At 41.3% G+C, this 20318-nt stretch overlaps 1 long non-coding RNA gene across 1 annotated transcript; it reads right to left on the bottom strand.

The window, feature by feature from the left end:
* Positions 1 to 1804: 1804 nt before the first annotated feature.
* On the bottom strand, positions 1805 to 11670 carry LOC114450208 (uncharacterized). Its single transcript, XR_003672049.1, has 3 exons — positions 11460 to 11670; positions 8949 to 9031; positions 1805 to 2659 (listed from the first exon to the last, which is right to left on the bottom strand). It is a non-coding gene; the product is annotated as an uncharacterized LOC114450208 (long non-coding RNA).
* Between the last annotated feature and the right edge of the window lie 8648 nt (positions 11671 to 20318).

Raw genomic sequence — 20318 nt, 5'->3', positions numbered from 1 at the left:
TTTTTTTAGAGGTGCGCAAAACACTGTGACTGAATTCGGCTTGCCGTGCAGCATATGGATGAACGCCCTCATCGCACGATGCAAATGACAGAGACACAGACACATATTCACAAATGCAGACAAACTAACCCCCCCAACCACCACCACCCTTCAGTCCCTCATTAATGGTTCCTCCTAAAAACCAGACGCCCCCCTCCTTAAATAATAACCTCCCCACTCCATCTTCCCATCCTGATAGACCCCCCCCCCCCCTTTTCTCCCTCTCTCAGACCAGACACCCCAAAATCCCCCCCCCTTCTCCTCAGCTCCCACGACAAGCAGACAGACCCTATGATTCCCGTGACCGCCATTTTGCTGCCCACAGTAGCCCTAAACTGTAAAGCACGGCAGCTGTTTCGATGGGCAAATGCAAATAGGAACACTGCATTGTTGCTCCGTCGCTCTGATCGCATGAATTAATGAAACCACCAACAGACCCCTCCATCTAAAAAAGAACGCAAGACCTGTTCGATCAAATGCACCCACAAAACGAGAACGCCACATATTCAAAGAGCTCCGAATGTTATTATGCAAAGTCATGAGAGCAGATATTTTTTCATTTTATGAAAGCTGCTATTCCAAAAATCTCAAATAGATGCAGAGCAGCTGAGTTGTCTCATTTTACTCTAACTGGTGTGTTCTCTGTGAATGATACTTCAAAGCTACAATCCAGTGGCAATTTTTGTGCAGCCGCCTATTTATATATTTCATGTGCAGCTCTTTTTCAAGCAAAATCAGTCACCCCATGATTTTTTTCAGTGCCATAGCAACCAGACACCCATGTGCATGAAAATGAGACTATTATGGTCTGTCTGTCTGGAGTTTGTTGGGCCTATAGATCCCTTCTTAATTAGAGTGTGTGTCTGTGTTTGCTTAATGCTTTCATCTGTGCATTATGAATGTGTGTGTGTGCCAAAAAAAAAAAAAAACTGGGAGTGTGCATGTGTGACAGAGCGATATCTGATTAAACAAAGCCTCGGCTTAATCTTTTGTACAGTGGCACATTTGCATGCGGGGGAATCACATGCAAACATATGCACCATATGGCACAGTACGTCTAGACGCTTATACACTGATCACCTATCAAACACACATTGTGCAACTTATTACACACAAAGTGTGTTTGATAGAGAAAAAGACAATGAGCAACCAACGCACTTTAAAAACGTCACTTCACTCCTGGCTTGCTTCTGTTTGCCGCCTTCGTGGGATCAATTATCAAACACATGCCAACGACGTGATGGTTGGAGGTTATGCAAATGCAATTAGACACGATTAGCATTCGACAACAGCTAACGGTTGCACAGATGGCGGACAGCAGAGATGCACTCGCTATCTTTGGCAGAGAGGGACCGACTGGCGGCCATTTTGTCTGAAGCTGTGCCCATCTGGATGGAAACAACCACACTGCAATACTGTGACGACGACAGCAGTTTGGGAGCTGTGGGTGCACGCTGCTGATGCTGCTGCTGCTAGTACTCAAGGCCAAACACACACCGTCCATTCACACACACACTGAGCTTGCTCAGGTAGAGAGTAACTTAAATATTAACATTGTTTAGAGTTGAAGAGCCACAATGTACATCATCATCCTAAATCATCATCACAGGGTGCCAAGTTACTGTCTGTCTGTCTGTCTCTCTCTCTCTCTCACACACACAGGCTATTTTAGGCAGTGTATAATTTAATGGGAGCACATTCAGTTGTTCTGGAGTTAAAATTGTGGAGTGCTAAAGAGAGATACTTGCCATTTCAACATCTCCACTACAAGGTCTCTTTGCTCTCTGATCTTCAGCCCTCTTTGCTGTTGAGTCAGTTTTTCAGTCTGTAATTGAATTACCATGGATGAAAAAAAAAATAGTTCATACTTCATGTGCCATTATTTCTGGTTCGTACAGACACGTGTCTCCAGCTCACCATAGTAACAGCAAGCCAGGGGAAAATAGAGACAGAACTGTGTCTTTGTCAAATGTAAAAACGTTGTTAGTGGTGGAATTAAAAAATAAAATAAATAATAAAAAAACACAGGTGGGTCAAAGATGGAGAGTGAGTCAAGAGCGAAACTCCCAAACTGGTTTTTAAACAGCCAGAGGCAAAAGGTGGGGGGATATGTCAATCTGATGATGGAAAAACATATCCCTCTTGGCAGTCTTTCAACATATCATTTGGGGAGAAATCCCCTTCAGCAGAACCACACACACAAAGCCAGCAGAGATCGGGATTGAGGTCCAGTGTAGGGAGCCTGGGCTGCAGCTGAGAGAGCCACACAGGGTCTGTCCTTTGGAGGTCTGCGGGCCCCTAGGCCACACACTTAAAACACAGGAAACCCCACTCATAGCTGTGTAGGTTCTGTGTTTCATATTGATTTCTCCAGCATGCCGGTAGCTCCAGAGGTGATTCTAGCCTTTAGGGACCTTCTCCATCCTTCCCTGCCCACTCACTAGCTCCCCGCCTGGGCTTCACTGGCTCTGCTGGACCCCTGGATGGAGGTACGAGCCGCCAGAGGAGGAGAGGGAGAAGATGAGAGCCCGTGGCGATGATGATGAGCTGCGCCGGGTCTCTGAGTTCAGTCATCTACCAGCCTTTATCCAGCCTTCCAACCACCCACCCTTGTTTCCATCTGAAAAAAAGGAAAATAGAGAGTGTTTTTCAAAATCTCACCTTTGGCATTCAGCATCCCTCTGCTCAATGCAAATGCAAATGTAAACACTAACACTTTGATTAAAAATATGTGGGAAGAAAACGCCAACTTGCTCTTTTATAACCTGCCCCAAGGCTCTCTCTGCTGTACAGAAACAAATAAAAATGCTCAATGCTGTTTGAAACATCCATTTCTGCTGATATTTTAAAATCCTGTCAAGAAGTATAAATATTCAAGGATAAAATAATTCCCTCTGTTGTTAATTATCAAGCTTCATAATAACAATGAATGATAAAACTGCACGGGGTGGGGGTGTTGTTGCCGGGGGGGGGGGGGGGGGGGGGGGGGGGGGGGGGATTGGGTGAGCCGGAGGAAGATTCAGACACAATGCGCCCATTGAGAGGGTTCAGACATGGGTGTTAACTTGCCATTCCTTCACACACAATAGGGCCCCCCACTAGAGCCAGCGCAGGGGACAATGTTGGTTCAGGGCAGCCCTCCACCCAGTGAGAAAGAAAAAGAGTTGGTGGAGAAGAGGGAAGGGTGGAGGCTGGAGGGGAAGGGGGCAGGAGGAGGAGACGAAGAGGAGATATGTTTGTGTATGAGGAGTAGGAGGACGTTGGGAGAAAGGAGCCCTGTGACCCAGGGATTTGGACTGGAGGAGCAAACAGGGAGACGTCACAGCGACATAAAGGGTGAATTTTAAAAAAGCAGTTCTTAAAACAAGAACTAATGAAAAACGTATTGTTAGAGGTTTATCATTAACCTGGACAGTAGTGCTTGCTTCTGTGTCATCCTTCCTGTTAGGGTCAACAGGCTCAACAGGTGAAATATATATATTTACACTGTTGCTGTTTTATGTGCAATAAGTACATAATTAATATCTCATGACCGCATAAACTGTAAAACAAATTACTTTTAATTATCATATAAAACAGCGAAATTTTTGGATGTTTAATTCAATAGAACAAATTTTCCAGCTTGGATGTGCATGTTTTTAAGGTGAAAGCATACAAACCAATTTTAGCTGAAGCTCCTGTGTGGTGGCTTCAGGAGACATAAAAACACACACGGTCATTGCACATTACTGCAACTTTCTCTTTCCTGGTTTCCTGTCTGCCTCTATAGACATGGACAGGATTTGCTACTTTATACTTGCTTCCAACTTTTCCCCTTGAAGACAGAGCACTGAAAATGAAATACTAAACTGCATGTCTGCTTTTGTTAGTTTCAGTGAAATGCAGAGCTGGCAGGCTGTGAATCTGACAGTATATGTGCATGAAATGAAGGATATGATGGGAGTTTCTCTGCAGACTTTAATGGCATCATGTTTGTACCAACGACTTCTTCAGCATTTTCCAAACATCTTTCGTCCAAAGACTGTATAACAAGCATTTGCTGCTTGTTATAAGCTCGGCGGGTGTAAAGGAACACTGTTTTGGGAGCAAGTTTGGTAGTGAAGCTGGCAACGTTAACAAGCAGTTGGAAATGTAAGTGTGCAAGCTTTTATTCCTCTGCAGGTAAAAATCTACTCTGGCAAAACAAAAGGGGAGGTTTCTGTTTAAAATGTATCCGTTTGGCTGTTTTTGAGGCCACAGTGCTGTATAGGTGTTGAGGGGTGGGTGGGTGGGTGGTAGCTGGAACATGTTTATGGAGATCCTGTGTCTCTCTGGGAGCCTAATAGAATCCTGTGGCTGGAGTGAGAGCTCATTGTGCCAGTGTAAAGGATTACACTGGTAAACTAGTAAAACAGGGGAAAGAGCCCAAACACTCTCTACCTCCTATGGAGAGGCAACGAACCATCGAACAATGAGAGGGGATAGCATGCTGCCGGCTGACTCATTTCATCAAGTGAGAGGGGAAAGTATTGGAGGAACTGTGACTGGAGGAGGATCCAGAAAATAGATTAGGGAGTTCATACACATGCATGTGCACGGATAAAAGAAAAACATGTCTGCAAATGGAGGAAACGATAAAAAGAAGGGGAGCATGGGGGGCTGCATGGACAACAGTTTCAGTATTAGAGGGTAATATGGGCAAATGATGTCTGTCTTGCTTGTCTGTCTGCATCCTGAGTGACAGTTTACAATCTCTGAGGCAGCAGGCAGGCGCAGCAGGTCGGCTCTTTGGCTCCATACAATCCCTCATTTCCCAACCTTTTTCCCCTCCTCTTTCTCCATCTAAACTGCACCTTTAGCTCTCGTCTGTTTCCTCCTATGTCGATAATCTATATTGTTCCGGCACCAGACTTTGTCTATAAAATCTTTTTTTCACCCCTTACTGTTTGAACACAAGTTAATTTAATGACATGTGAAGTTATGTCTTTAGAGAAACGGCTTATAATCTTTTCTGTGCTTCTGAATACAAATGATAAAATGTCTGTCTTTCATTCATAAAAAAAGATTTTATATTTTGCTGCACACACACAGCTGCACAAATTTCAGAAAATCCTGCTCTGATGAACACGATGACCCCTGTGCATTTCCCACAGTTTTGCACAGACAACAAGCAAGTAAAGCCTTATTCTCCTCTCATTTGCTGTTCAAAAGGAAACCACACTGGGCATAATGCATCATCTGCATTCTGCAACCTGCCACGCTGAAAGACTCCTCTCTCTTTCTTCGCTCTCTTCATCTCTGTTCCTTCAAAGGCTGCCGAGGGTGTATTCAAACAGCAGGATACACACTCAGCTAACAAACCTCATTAAGGGCCCATACACACTTTCTCAATGCTAACACTAGCTGTCACACATCCTCTCTCAATGCACACACTGGTGGCCACACTGACCGCAACAAAGCATCTTTACAGAGCTAATTAGAAGGGTCCCCCTCTCTATTTGAAACTCATCTGAATAGGAGGGAACGTGATAATGAGGAGAGGGAGACAGAGAATGAGGAACAGTCAGGAGCAAGGAGGGAAAATGGAGAAGGTGCCAGAGAGTGAAGAGCGGGATGCTCGGCTAATGTATTCACAGAGATAGCAGGAGCGTTTTTTTTTTCATAGTGTGGAATTAAAGCGCTGAGCTCAAGCAGGCAGGGGGAACGGAATTAGTGTGACACCACTCTGATGCAGCGATGGAGGCGAGTGGGGAGGGATGTGAGTGCTGCACCATTTTGATTGGTGTGCCAGTATCTAGAGAGATAGAAGGAAGGAATGGGTGGGACCCGAGCTTCATGGGGACGGCAGTAAAAGAGCAGCTGCTAACATGGACGGGATTTCAGAGCAGAGAGCTTCATAAGGATCACAAACACGTGATTATACAACCTGGAACAATACACAATGTGGAACAATGAGATGCAGCTGAGCACCTGACTGAAAGCAAATAAAGTCAGTAAACAATGTTCATCATCTTTGCTTTTTACGCTTATAGATTATTACTGAAATGCAGCAGTGTAAAGACAATGGCATTTAGTTTAAAACATCGTCTTTTACTTCCTCTCAATTTCCATTATAGAAAGACAGAAGGTCACATTGAGAGTTCAGATCTTAGACATTCCTCTATAGCTGGCACGCAGCTTTCACCAACCTTCCTCCATTTCATGTTTAAATTTCCTCTTTTGTATTTCCCTCAAGCATGCTGTGTGTGTGTGTGTGTGTGTGTGTGTGCAGACAATGCCAAGTTGACAGCTAAGGTCTTGGATCAAGCACAAGGCCAAGTTTGTCTCCACAGTCTGGGTGAATGGACACATCAAAAACTCCAGAAGAAGCGAATTCCACGATATTTAGTTTTTTGTTTGTTTGTTTTAATCATAAACAAACTACAAATATTGCAACAATCATAATAATTATAAGAAGAAAGCGAAGAAAGAACAGAATTTTCCATTGGGATGAATGAAGCATCTATTTTTAAAATTATAACGGTCAAATATGATGAGGGCAAAGTGTGTTATGCCAAATTAGAATTTTAAAAAAGATAGAAAAAGAAAAAAAGTATCGTAGTTCAGCCTCTTTTCAAGTAGTTCAACAGAATTTTAAGTTCAAGTTGAAGTTATGACCTAATTGTTGTCTCATCAAGCCCAGTGGCCCCTGATGGGAGTGCAAAGCATTCTGGGAGAATGGCAGGTGTCCCCATGTCACAGAGCCTCCCAGACAGCTTGTTAATTTGCACAACTTTTTCCACACGATCACTGCTTCTATGTGTGTGTATGTACGTGTGTGTATATATTAGCAATGGGACTTGACCCTAGCGAGCTGCGGCAGTGTTTCACGTCTTGCTGGGCGTGGGAAAAAGACGGGACCCCTTTTCACAGCTGCCTGGCCAAGGCTCGGACTCCTTGGGGCCCCCGTACCCCGCTCTACACACACACACACACACCCACCCAGTCCCCTCTTGTCTAACTCCCTCTCACCACCTCCTCCTTCTATCCCATTCATGCTGCAGCCTACTGGCTTTCAAAAGCAGGACCCCCTTCCCAGCCCTTCATAAATACATCTCATTATTCAAGCCCTAGTTTGCATAGGGATTCCAAAGAGATCTCCACTCTGCTCGTGGGGGCCTGAAGCCCCTCAGCCTTTTGGACTGCACAAGTGCAAATTTCGACTTAGTAATCTCCCTGTGTTAATATTTGCTTTAAAACTATGTGTGAACACTTTCCAAACTGTTTCACCAATAATGAAACTGTCTTAAGATTTCTCGGTTGGTGCACGTTTCTCCTAAAATTCTTGCAGAAAATGAGACACAAAAACATGGAGAAACTAACGGCAGTGAAAAGAGAGTTTAGCATGACTATTAGCAAGTGCTTTGCTAGTCTGTTTTCCATCTGCCACAGGCTATTGTACAGTACCTCACACACACACACACACTTCAACCTCAAGCCCCCCCCCCCCCCCCCACCTCCATTCGCTGCAATGCATTACTGCAGAGATTTATCTCCTATCAGCCTGTATAATACTGAGGTTATAATTTACATCCACTTTAGAAAACAGCAGCACAGGCCGGTCCTTGCATATGCTAATATAAAGCTTGGGAAAATCTGGGTGACTCAAAGAGCTCCGTACTAAATTTAAATAACTGAGCTTTCCATAGAGCGTCAAGGTTGTGGAACCATGAAGATTTGACCTTGCTAACAATATGTACTTACTGTTTAATTCCTGATTCACAGCTATTTAAGGGGGAATTGGAGGGAACACTCCTGACAGACAGGAATGTTTCTGTATCCATTGCCCTGAAACAACTGGGATTAAACTGCGTATTCTGGATTTAGAAGAAAAAAATAATTTTGATATTGGATTAGAACCAAAAGCATCTTGACACAGATGATCTCACAACAGACTTCACAATAGAGTCAAGAGAGTTGACGTCATGCTGGCGTTCCTGATTTATGCATCATGCTATACCTCTATGCAAATCAGAAGGGAGGGTAGCTCGCCAAGGTATTAAGGGGCGAAAAGGACAGAGCCACCCAAACACTCTTTCCACATGAGCAGGTCCAAACCTTGGGTGAGCCTTACGCCTCCGCTCTCCTATAACGGGATAAAGAACCGCAGCAAAGATTACACGGCAACCTCCCCGGCACCTACCACACACTCTACCTGACAAATAGGATCATAGTGTTTAAAGGGATAAAACGCTGAATGTATGAGAGAAAGAGTGTGCCTGAGTGTGAGAAGGATGGGTGGGAGGGTGTGAGGCTGATGTTCAACGTGAAAAATGTTAATACTTCAAAGGAGAAAGGAATGATGGAATTCAACATGGAGGTCCTACTTCACTCGCTCAAATCAGGCTGTTTCCCCTCTCTCTTTTTTTGCTTCGGGCTACAGTCTATTGCTGTTACACACTGTATGTATATTCTGAGATATACATGAATGGTATAAAACTGACATTTACACCATGTGCAAATAAAAACGGCAGTAAATGTCTCTCTTAACACCCTTTCTATGTGGAAAAAGACGGCGAGCATTACAGCAGAGCTGTAAAAAAATCATTTCTGATGCAAAATAATCATAAAAAATTACAGTATTTCAAAACTCAGGCTGTCTCTCTTCTTTCTCTGTCTTTTTCACACCCACACAGAAATAAGTCCAGCCACACAGCCCCTCAAAAAAAAATATGGACAACAATCAACCACTAGCGAGGCTCCATCACTGGCTGATAAACAGAACTATGTGCAAGCCTCCAGCATCTTCAGTTTTGACCTTAACACTGTAAATGTGTGAAAGCAGAAGATGCATATTGCTTCTGCAGTTGGCAACATCAAGAGTTGTTACTTACACAGCAACAAACCACATCTGTGTTTATCATGCATGTCTTCTCATGTTGAATATTTACCTGCAGGCTGGCTGCTGCTGCTGCTGCTCCTCATCCTGCGTGATGCTGATACAAACTTTGGCCCTGACGTCATAGTCATTTTCCTTTAAAGACAGAGAAACAAAGGAAATCAGTATGTGGGAAACATCACACATTACATTCTTATTGTTAAATAAACTCATGTATTTTAGCAGTAGCTTGAAAGTTCTCCTAAACTTGTTTCCTTGTGCACTTCCCATTCCCAGTATCTATTAGTAACGATGCACAGTTTGTGTTTACGATGTTTGATCAAAGTGTGTGTGACAGCAAATAATGTAAGATGTCATGGAAAAGCATATGTGGTAAAAACTATACAACAAAGTGATGGTATGATGTTTTAGGTGTGAAGTACCACAGTTGCTAAGCTACTAAAGATAGCAGGCTAAAAAAATGTTGCATTGAAAGTAAGAACATAATCCCACAAAATTTTAATCCCTACAGTCTTTCAAGATGGAGGATATGGAGGTCAAAACATGTATATAAGTGTAGCACACACACACGCATACATGGACACACACCATCTGAGCTCTCTTGTTTAACGGCGCACATCAAATATTGTCAGTCATGGTCTAAATAGAGCATGCTGGGACTTCAGGGATATTCAGTCATCTCTAAGGCTTGCTGATTCTGCTCTAAGAATAGATCAAACTCTGAGCCGATGTCCTATTTTGTTCTTATCTAGCAGTCGAACAGTAAAAAAAAAAAATAATCCACCCAGTGCAAACACAAATATGAACATATCTGGCATGTCTAACTCAGCTTGAAAGCAGGTTGAAAACAGGCCTCGGTCTCTTTTCCTCTACATGCAGGCTGCAGGACCTGCAGGGTCCAAAACAGCCCGATGGAAAAACACTGATAGCAGGTACTTTAGCACACAGCAACATTTTCTATCAAGGCTTCCTCTGGTACCAAGTGATGTGCATGTGCATCCAATTATACATCACACTCTTTAATGTTAAGTTAATTACTGCCAGGGGACATCACTCAGGCTACACCACTCATAAAGGAAATACACTGAGAGCAGGCGAGGAGTCAGGCAGTCTGCAGCTCTGCAGGACACATCCAGCTTCATGAAGGAGACACCAACTTCCAGGCCTACAAGAATTCGCCATAACCAACATGTGAGATCTCAAAAGCGATATGATGCTGCTGCTGCTGCTGCTGCTGCCAACACCGTCACGTGATCACCGGACTGGCCAATCGCAGGAGCCATTTAACTATTTCTGTCTCACCCCTCCAGATATTACTGTTTTAACACCCACACAGTTATGACAACTACACAGCAGCATGCAACGTGGGCTTTGAGGATGATTTCACACATGCAACGCTCCCGTGCGTCCTGAAGTTGGACCAAACGCTGGCTCATTGATCTTCAATAGGGCCCAGCATCATCGGCGATGGCCAAACAACGAACCACAAAAAAAAGCAGCAACATTGACGCCCTCACAGACACGCAACTGAAAGGATCCAGAAGAGGTGGAATAACCGGTGTTAAAATCACGCCGGTGCTGTTTCCAGGCTCAGCCCCCACACTTTCCTCCACCACCACCACCGCCACCACTCCTCCTCCTCAGCGGCGGCTTCCAGGCTTCTTCAGCAGCATCCCCTGCTCCTGCTGCTGCTGCTCTCTGCTTCCTCCATGCCGAGAGGCACCCAGGATCCGAAGTGCTCGGCGTTAGTTCGTACTTTCGGTTCTCTAGCTTTATGAAATTAAAACTCATACAGCTAGATAACCAAAGACACAAACTAACCCGTTGTCTCTTAAAGGGGCCGCCTCTCCGATGTGCACACAGAGAAAACAAGAGGAAAGAGAGAAAGAGAGAGAGCGAGCAAGAGAGAGATGCTGGCAATGGTCACACTGAACTGAGGGTCCCTTACACACACACACACACACTCAAAAAGAGAGAGAGGGAGAGAGAAGCTCTGCACAGTAAAGGAAATATTATTCATATTTATATAACTATGAGGGTGAAATGCAGATTGTATTAACGCACACACTCACATCTCTCTCTCTCTCTCTCTCTCTCACACACACTCACACACACACACACACACTTTGATTGGCATGCCAAGCCCAATTAACTATTTCTCAGTCTGTCAGATTATCAACTTTGCTCTGCTGGTGTCACCACACAAATGAAAGCATCATCACGACGAGTCAGGTGCAGAAGCAGCATTTTGTGTTGCACAGCATCACTACACAGCATGCAGCTGCAGGCCGGACAGGTATGTCTGCAATCCCACAATAAAAAGCACACACACGTCATCTTTAGGAGTTATATGGAGCTGCTTTTTGTCAACAGTGTGGGTTTGCGCTGACTCTGTTCGCAGAACGGACCCTAACACAAACAAAGTTTTCATTAAGAGGCCTTCAATTGTGTGTTTGTTCAGCTATGGGAGCCACAAAACCAAGAAAGGTTATGAAGACACACCAGACCCTCTTATAAGAACACAAACTACCAGTTGTTCCAATAAAGACAACATTCTACTTACTTGAGCATCAGGCTAACTCCACTCCACCACAGTCAGTATCCTCCAATAATCTCAGTCCCTCTTTTAAATCTTCCTATAATTCGGCTGATTTCATGATTTGGTCCGATGAGAGCAAAACGAGATAGAAAGTATCACGGCTACAATACGTCCCCCTGTCTGTGTCTGTCTTTCTCTGTGGACGTGGGTATGAAAGAACACGGTGAGTCCTCTCCCTCACACGTGCAGGCTGCGACTGACAAGTGCGGAGAGTCCACACAGTGAGCAGAGGGGATAAACTCCGCCTCAGAGAGAGAGAGAGAGAGAGGGAGCGAGAGGAGAGAGAGGGAGAGGGAGGGAGGCGGGAATCTGAAATTATCCAAACCAATATGAAAATGAATGCAGGTGCGGGTCAATCAGGAGCCCCAGTTATCCCCGTTTGTCATTAGAAAGAGGAGTGCGAAAATTATATCTAAGAGCAAATTAGGACTGATGCAGGCGGAGATGGGTCAAATGTGGTGTTGCAAAAGCATTATGTGCCCTTTAAAAAAAATCTATTACACATTTCTAAATTTAAATATCCGCCTTAGTTTAATGAGATTTAGAACTTTAGAAGCTCTTCTCGTTTTAAAATAATCACGTTCAAAGCGCGTAATGGAAGCACAAACTTCAGCAGCTCCTTTCTAATCATTAACAATATTCTGCCCGGTTTTAAGGTGCAGTAAGGAGCAACAAAAATCAGTTATTGAAACAATAAAATCTATTTTTCATTTCCATCAAAAGCAGAAACATAATGTCACAGGACAGAGTTAGACATTTGAAAGTTTCTCTGCAAGCTTAAAAAACGCTAAATCTGTGGTTACATATGGGACCATGTATGAGAATGAGGTCAATTAGCTGACCTACATTGACATCACTGAATAATATGAGCCGATAAAGGCTGCCAAACACAGTTTGACATCATGGCTTCAGCCTGCTATTATGATCACATTGAATCAGTTCTTATGCACACAGTGGACGAGTTAAATCGCATTGTCAGTATGTTTCCCTGCGTCCAAACGCTCCAAGTAAAATGTTACAATAGCGTCTCATTTTTTTTTATTCTCATGCACCGAGCAGAGAAATTCAGGGTTTCTGTGCTTGGTGCAGAAAAGGCCCACGCCTGTAGTCAAACCCCTGATAGCATTCAGCCTGTATGCAGCCTTATCGAGGGCGATATTATGATGAGAGTGATACCTGGGCTGAGGAGATGAGATAGTGGGCACGATAATGAGAAGAAGCCAGTGGCAGAGACAAACCCCGGCTACAAACTCACAATATCACCCCAAAGTTTTGAAAAGATTATTCTTTAGAAAGGTGTGTATGTGTGTGTGTGTGTGTGCAGGTAAACCCAATAAATTAGCTACAGTCGTGCTTTTCAAACGCAGCTCGCATCAGATAACAGTAACATATCTGATTATTGCGCATGGGTAATCTGTTAGTATCATGGAGGTGCTGCTCGCCTGTCAGGCTGCAGCACAGGTCGGCCTCTCTATATAAACCTGCTGTATGAATCTCCTTCTGCTCTGCATCATTTATAAATAGATGTAATCATCAGCCCTCTGCTGCTGTCATCCTGTAATTGAACTTACACTTAGCGTGCTGGCACGGCCTTAAAGAAGCTCAGCACATTTCGAATAACAATAAAAACAAAACCTTTCTTCTGACATTAGCATGAAAGAGGTGTTCCTGTTCGTTGCATGATCATAATTTTCTTCTGAGCATGCGCGACCAAGTCGTTGAAGCACGTGCAGCCCTGTACTGCAGCTGCTTCTAAACTACATCAATATCAGTAATTGTATATTCAATTTAAATTCAATTTAGAAAATATCTGAAGTTAGTACCTTAAGTAAAACCTTAAAATGGCAAAAAGACATGATGCATTAATAGCTTTAATAAAATAAGTAGCTTTACATGCATGGACAGCTCTTCTTAAAAAGTTATTAAACTTTTACGTTTTTTTTTAAATTATAGTTATTTTTTGATTTGATATTTGTAAAACTATAGCCGAAAAACTGCCAAGCACAGTTATGTTTCCCGCATTTTCTCAACTGTAATAAAGGTTTGAAAATGAGCGTGTGTGTGTGTGTGTGTGTGTGTGTGTGTGTGTGTGTGTGTGTGTGTGTGTGTGTGTCCTCAAATGGATTTTCCCACAAACAAGTGACAGGGAAAATGTACCCCCTCCCCCTTTCCCACCCATCCACACTCCCCCACACATCCTCCCCCCCTCAACAAAAAAAGAAAGAAAGAAGTCAACATCAAGTTCAACAACGTGCCGGAGAGACATTTACATGACAATCAGGTCTGGGATCCTCGAGGTCCCCCCTCCCTCCCTGCACAACAGAGTCTGGCGTCAGCCCCGCTACACTTTCCCAGGCTCACAACAATATCTCCCTGCTGAACTCTGCACTGCAGCGCTGCCTGGGGCCTCCTCCTCCACCACCTCCACCTCCTTCTTATCCTCCACCTCCTTCTCTGCTACAACATGAATGCTTCCTACATGAGCACATGGCAGCGAAGAACCTCATTAAATATTCGGGAGTTTGCATAAACTTTAACGCAGGCTAATTGACGTTCTTCCCAGCATGAGAGAAAATATAACAGCTGTTACTCTAATAACGTGTTAATAAAGAGGCCCGAGATCACATCAATGTTTTCTTTTCATTACACAGCAGCATTAAAATATATATTTTATTTAGAATATATTAAATAAAGTCAATTTAAACTAATTCAAGTCAAGATAAAGATATAACGTGGTAAAACAGGTGCTTCTGTCTAAACATTGCAGGATACTCACAAATAAATTTATGTCTACACATTAATTTTTAAGAATAAAAAATACACCGTTTACTGAACTTTATCCATTTTTTCTCCTTCTTCTTTACGCACATGGTTCAGAAACTGCTCCACATTCAGACACACACACAGAGATCTACCTCCTGCCCTGCGTGGAAACAGGTGCTCCGTTAACTCCCTCACGCAGAAGATTTTTTTCTTTTCACTGAATCGTTTGTTTCACCTGCTGCATTAAAGTGCAGCCTCACATATGATGTAGACAAATAACAAAAAACAAAACTCTCTTACCGGATAAAGCGCGTCAGACATGAGTGTAAGAGCTGCGGCTGCAGACAGCGAGAGAAGCTAAGGGAGGGAGGGTGATGATGATGATGATGATGATGAGGAGGAGGAGGGAGTACAGCCGACTCAGGGCCTATCAAATTCAAACTGGCCCTGTGATATTAAGGGGGTATAAACAGTATGGAAACCGCCTGATGGAGCTGAGGCTGCTGCTGGTTTTATTTTGAAATCTAATCACACCCATCATCAGCGTGTGCAGCATATTTTAATAGATGATAGATACATGTGTATTTTAAGAGATGATAGATACATGTGTATTATAATAGATGATGCAGCCTAATTTTATTTAGTATATAGGACTTAGCTCACACCTGAGGCTGGGCTGCATGTAGCCTCCATTTTCAGATGTTTTATTACCTGCAGCGCCTTAGATATGCAAACACGCGCTCTTACTGTGGAAACTGACGTCCTAAAATATACAGTAAGACATCAGACAGCAGCTAATCCATCCTGGGTGTTCAGGGATCCACAGCCCGTTTACGATCCACCAATGAGTGCTCAGCGTTTATATACTGGAAAATAAATTATCGCTGGAAAATAAATTCAATCAAAGCTGCTGTGTGGCTGTTTAAAGAGCGGTATCATTTAATTTTAAACATTCATATCTTCGTATCAAAAGGAGGATTTGTTCATGGCACACATGCAGAATGAAGGAGCGTACAGTAAAAAAACACTACAGGAGGAAACAGCGACACACTTTGGTGAGAATGAAAGACCAAAAAACTTTACTGTACAATGGTTTTATATGAATATTAAACTGTTGTGCAAAAAATATGGAAGTGTCTGATTAGAAAAATAAGAAATAAAGAAAAACGACGAGAGAGTGAGAAACGTCAAACTTCGTTTCTGGAGGTGACAGAGTTTATATATTTAAATGTAAAATAGTCAAATAGGCTGCACAGTTATAAGGACTCACACGTCTCGTTTATAGCATTTATAATAACTGTTTAAACACTTTAATTACGCAGTTAATTAACTGTAACAAAGGGTTAGTAAAACATTTATTTAAAGTGTCTTAAGAAATCAAAGGTTTAACCATAAGCTATAAAAACAGTAAAAGAAGCAGCGTTTACATTAAGGAACACTACAGGATGTGTAACCATTGATTATTGATTGATGATAAATATAACCCTTTACTGTATTAAAGAAAGGGAACCTGTTGAAACTGAAAGAGCTTCAGAGGATTAAAAGTATATAAACCAAAGGACATTATTATTATTGTTATATAGGCTTTTATTATATATTTATTACATACTGTATATTATTATTATTTAGATTATTATTATTAATATTAGTAGTAGTAGTAGTAGTAGTATTTTGCTAGTATGCTAAACTAAACTAAGTTGTTGAGAGGTGTAACTAGTGTTTAATACACACAGCTACAAAGTCGTGTGTATTCATTGTTTTAATATCAATATCAGGAAGCAAATTCTGTCTCATTTGGAAACCATTCATTTTTATTCTATATGTCTAATCATTCTGAAGCCATGTTTGTGTCTTTTTATTTTATTACTTTGTTACAACACAAAGAATCTTGACCATGTGAAGAGAGATTATAAATTTAAAAACAAAATCCAACACACACCACATGTGTCACGTGTAGATATATTTTTGGTCTTTTAGCTGATGAATTACCTTCTGCATTGACAGTGTGTTTGAATTGATCTAATAAGGAGCTCAAATAATATTGTGTATTTGACATATTTGGATTTTTTTTAAATGCTACGTGTGTATGTGTGTTTATTTTTTTCAGATCTTTTTTATACCTACACACACACACACACACACACACTGTATATGAATACAGATACAGTAATTTAGTGCACATTGCTGGAACAATAAATTAAAGAGTATTACAGTGTGTGAAATACAGTATTAGAATAAACTGAACTTGGTGTTGAGGTTTTATTTTTGTACAAAAATTATAGACTATATCAATTGTATTATTATAACTTTTGTCTAACTTTGAAATCAAGCTGGGATTCTTTATTTTGTTTAAACCTCTGATGGTGTAGTTAGCATAAATGTGGGATTCATTTTAAACTTTAAACACTCTGCACATAAAGGAGAACATTTAACAAAACAAATATTAAGTGTCATATTATTTTCCTTTATTGATGTCTTTAGTTTTTGTTTTGCTGCAGTTTTGTATTTGATATAAAAAAAACATGGACCTTGATACAAAAGTGTTTCACTTCTTTGGGCAGTTATGATCAGTTTCTCATTTATGAGCACAGTACAGGTGTTAATGTTGCATGTTATAGCTGCTTAAAGGCCTCACATTACACTAAATAAGCTGCTCAAAGACCGAACTGACTCATGCATCAGGCATGACTTATCACTCTGAACTGAAGAAATAAAAACACTTTAGAATGATCTAAGGGGGAAAAGAAAAAAAAAATCTGTTAAATTATATTATATTACTTTGTTAAATGTATTTTTCTGTCCTGTTTGTGCATTTTACCCCAATATTGGAGAGCAATGATGCAATGATTAGTTTATAAATGCCTCAATAAAGTTATTAATAAATAAATAAGGTTGTGTTGTCAAAGGTGGCAGGAGCTTGGTAATGTTACAAATAATTAAAACTTTAAAAAGCCCATGAATTTGAAACGTATTAATATAATCTACCATACAAGTTATACCATTTTGTGCACAGAATATACCAGGCTTAAAATATATATAAAAGTAAAAGTTTAGGCCTTTAAAGTTTCCAGTCAGCATCACCAGGTTTACATTCTAATTTTACAATGAAAAGAGCACAAATAACCAAAAGCAAATATGTCCTTATTTATAGTAACTGTTCAGTAGTATAGGAGATAAAAAAAAACCCATAATGGCTCCTTAGTTTGATTAAATGAAGGAAACCAAAGAGTTCTGTTTGTTCTTTTTGTCCATTTTAGACAACGACCAGAAACAACGCACATTTTTATACTTATTTAAAAACAACAAACATCAAATATCAAGGTTTAAAAATCAAAAACAGAGGATGCCCAAAAGTTACCATGGTAATATTTGCCATGGTTTAACACAGTCTGTCATGCAGGAGAAATATTGAACACGTGACTCCACACAGTGAAAAATGGCAGAAGTGTTTGTTTAGAAGTAAAGTTGTGTAAATGTATAAATGGATGAAAGTGAAGTTCTTACCGGAGCAGGCTCGTGCAGAGACCTGTTAATTCCTCCTCGGCCCGGTGTGAAAGAGGGAGCGCGAGCCTGAGCCCTCGTGCCTTAATGTGAGGCAGGCTGGGTTTTATGATAATCAGAGCTGACACCGACCCGCGCGCCATGAATAGAGGAGGGCACCCTCGAGCCTGCGTTCCCACGAGCCACATTCCTACGGTCAAGTTCAAGCTCAATGCGCGAGCCACCATTACTATGCAAGGCGTGCCGCGTGGCTAATTCCAAAAAGGCGCGAGCTCCCCCCTCCATGGGAGAGTTCGTCACCTTGTATTGAAACAGCAGAAAGACAGACAGACAGATAAAAACAGACAGAAAGACAGACAGAAAGATGGACAGACAGCTAGATAGACAGATAGATAGATAGATAGATAGATGGAAAGACACATAGATGGACAGAGAGACAGACAGGCAGACAGATAGATAGATGGACAGATAGGCCCACTGTGTGGCTGTCAGCTACACTCTGAGACAAACAGCTTCTGTTTTCACCAAATAAATAAATAACATTCAGTCAAATCATCATGAATAGAAGAAATACATTAAACACTAAACCATTTATGTCTCATTTCCTGTATTTTACACGCTTTTGTTTAAGTAAAAACCAGCATGTGATCACAGTGAGTCTGAATATCAACTCATTCACTCACACAACAACCTGTCTTAGGCCCAGCTTCTCTTCCTGTTTCTGTTCTGTTCCCTATTTATACCTGCTGATATCCAACAGATGCATTTTTATGAACATTTACTGGGTTTAAAAACTCTTCAAGTGATCAAAGATTTTTCAGAAAATCTTCAGAATGTTTTTATTTTTTTGAATTATTTCAGTATTTTGTCAGAATTTACAGGACTCGCCACTGTGGCTTTTTCCTCCACAAAGGAACACATTTCTGCAAAGTTTTTGGGTGCTTAAACTGCATGTCAGAATAATGAAACTAATACAATGTATTAAATGAATTATAAAGACTGAACACTTATAGACTTTTAGTATTTAGTATAGTATTATTTCCAGCATATTGCAAGGCTGTATTTCATGATGTTTTGTGTCTGCTGCTTGGTTGTGCATTTGCTTTGTGCATTTTGTGATGGTAAAGTTTTCATTGTGTCTTTGTCCTTTATGCTAAATTAATAATTGTTTGTGCAGGGTGAAATTAAAATGAAATTGAAAAGTTAATGTCTGAGCAATATGTCTAAGTATTAAAAAAACATTTCAATAATAAACTTACATTGACTAACAGTCATTTAACTGACAGCTCTGCAGATCTGAACAGTCCAGCATTGTGTCAATAACCACATGATTGTAGTTTACATGAGATGTTCCTGTTTTATTTAAAATATGCCACGTTAGTTTTAGAATGTTAAAATGCTTTAAAAATGCAAGTTTTTTGTACATAATTTACACAAATGCACCAAATTATAACACAGTTCCAACACGGTACTAAAAGTAATATCTAATCAATTCCTGTGTTAGGCTACATTATATATCTGTATATATATAAATGAGCAGGACCATGTGTCTGCACAAACAAGCAGGACCTCAGTGTGAGCTTGATTTCTGAAGATTCCCACATGCAGTGTGCCATGTAAGTGTGATGTGTCTAGCCAGAGCATAATTGGCTGGCTCAGTCCCAGACGGCCCTGTCCCACCTCCCCATGTTTCTGCATTTGATGTCCCATAAAACAGTGTCTGGCTCAAATGATCCCACGACCCCTCTGGGAATAAATCCCTCACTCATGATTTTGGATTCTCTGCTTGTGGTGCGGATGTAAAGAGTTTTAAACATCAACTCTTTCCTCTGTTGTCCTTCTATCACCCACTTCTATTTCAATATATATTACTACATGTGTCTCACCCAAATATGCAATGTTTCACAATCTTTGCTCAACAACTGATTTAAACGACTGATTTAATCTTTATTGTTGTTCTACTTTTACAAGCCATCTATTCACTGACCTCCACTTTACAGGCCTCTTTGGTCTGAGTTTAAAGCCTGGACAGCCTCATAAACACATTTTACACACACACACACTCTGTGGTCCTGCTGCAGGGAAACAGATCGATCGGTGTGTGGAGGGAAACATCTTATTATGTAATGACCACAAAGAGGGCTGGCCAGGTCAAAGGTGAGACAAACCCCTGACCTCCCTGAGCCGTGGAGTGTGCCTGCGACCACGGTGCTGTTGATGAACTCGTGGACCTGCGGACAGTGCATTTGAGTGACCTTTGATGTCACTCGCTGGACAGCATGGGGATGTCTCTTTAACCCAATCAGCACTAATCAATTGACCTGGGGAGGAAGAAGACAGAGGTGATGATGTTACATCTGAGAAATCAAAAACAGAAAGCAGCTGCTTTCTTTTGATTTATTTTAATGGACTGGAAAAAAATGAACTACCACAACTTAACCTAATGTATTAACGGCATATTTATAATTTATAACTACCAAACTACAAAGACAAAAAAATTGTTTTGGGTACATCTTATAACATTAATTAGATTAGATAGAGCTTCCCTCAGCAGAGAAT

This window comes from Parambassis ranga, chromosome 17, assembly GCF_900634625.1.
Source record: "Parambassis ranga chromosome 17, fParRan2.1, whole genome shotgun sequence".
Taxonomy (NCBI): domain Eukaryota; kingdom Metazoa; phylum Chordata; class Actinopteri; family Ambassidae; genus Parambassis; species Parambassis ranga.
Note: the sequence above shows the minus strand (reverse complement) of the source record. Positions and strands in the feature narration are given on the sequence as shown.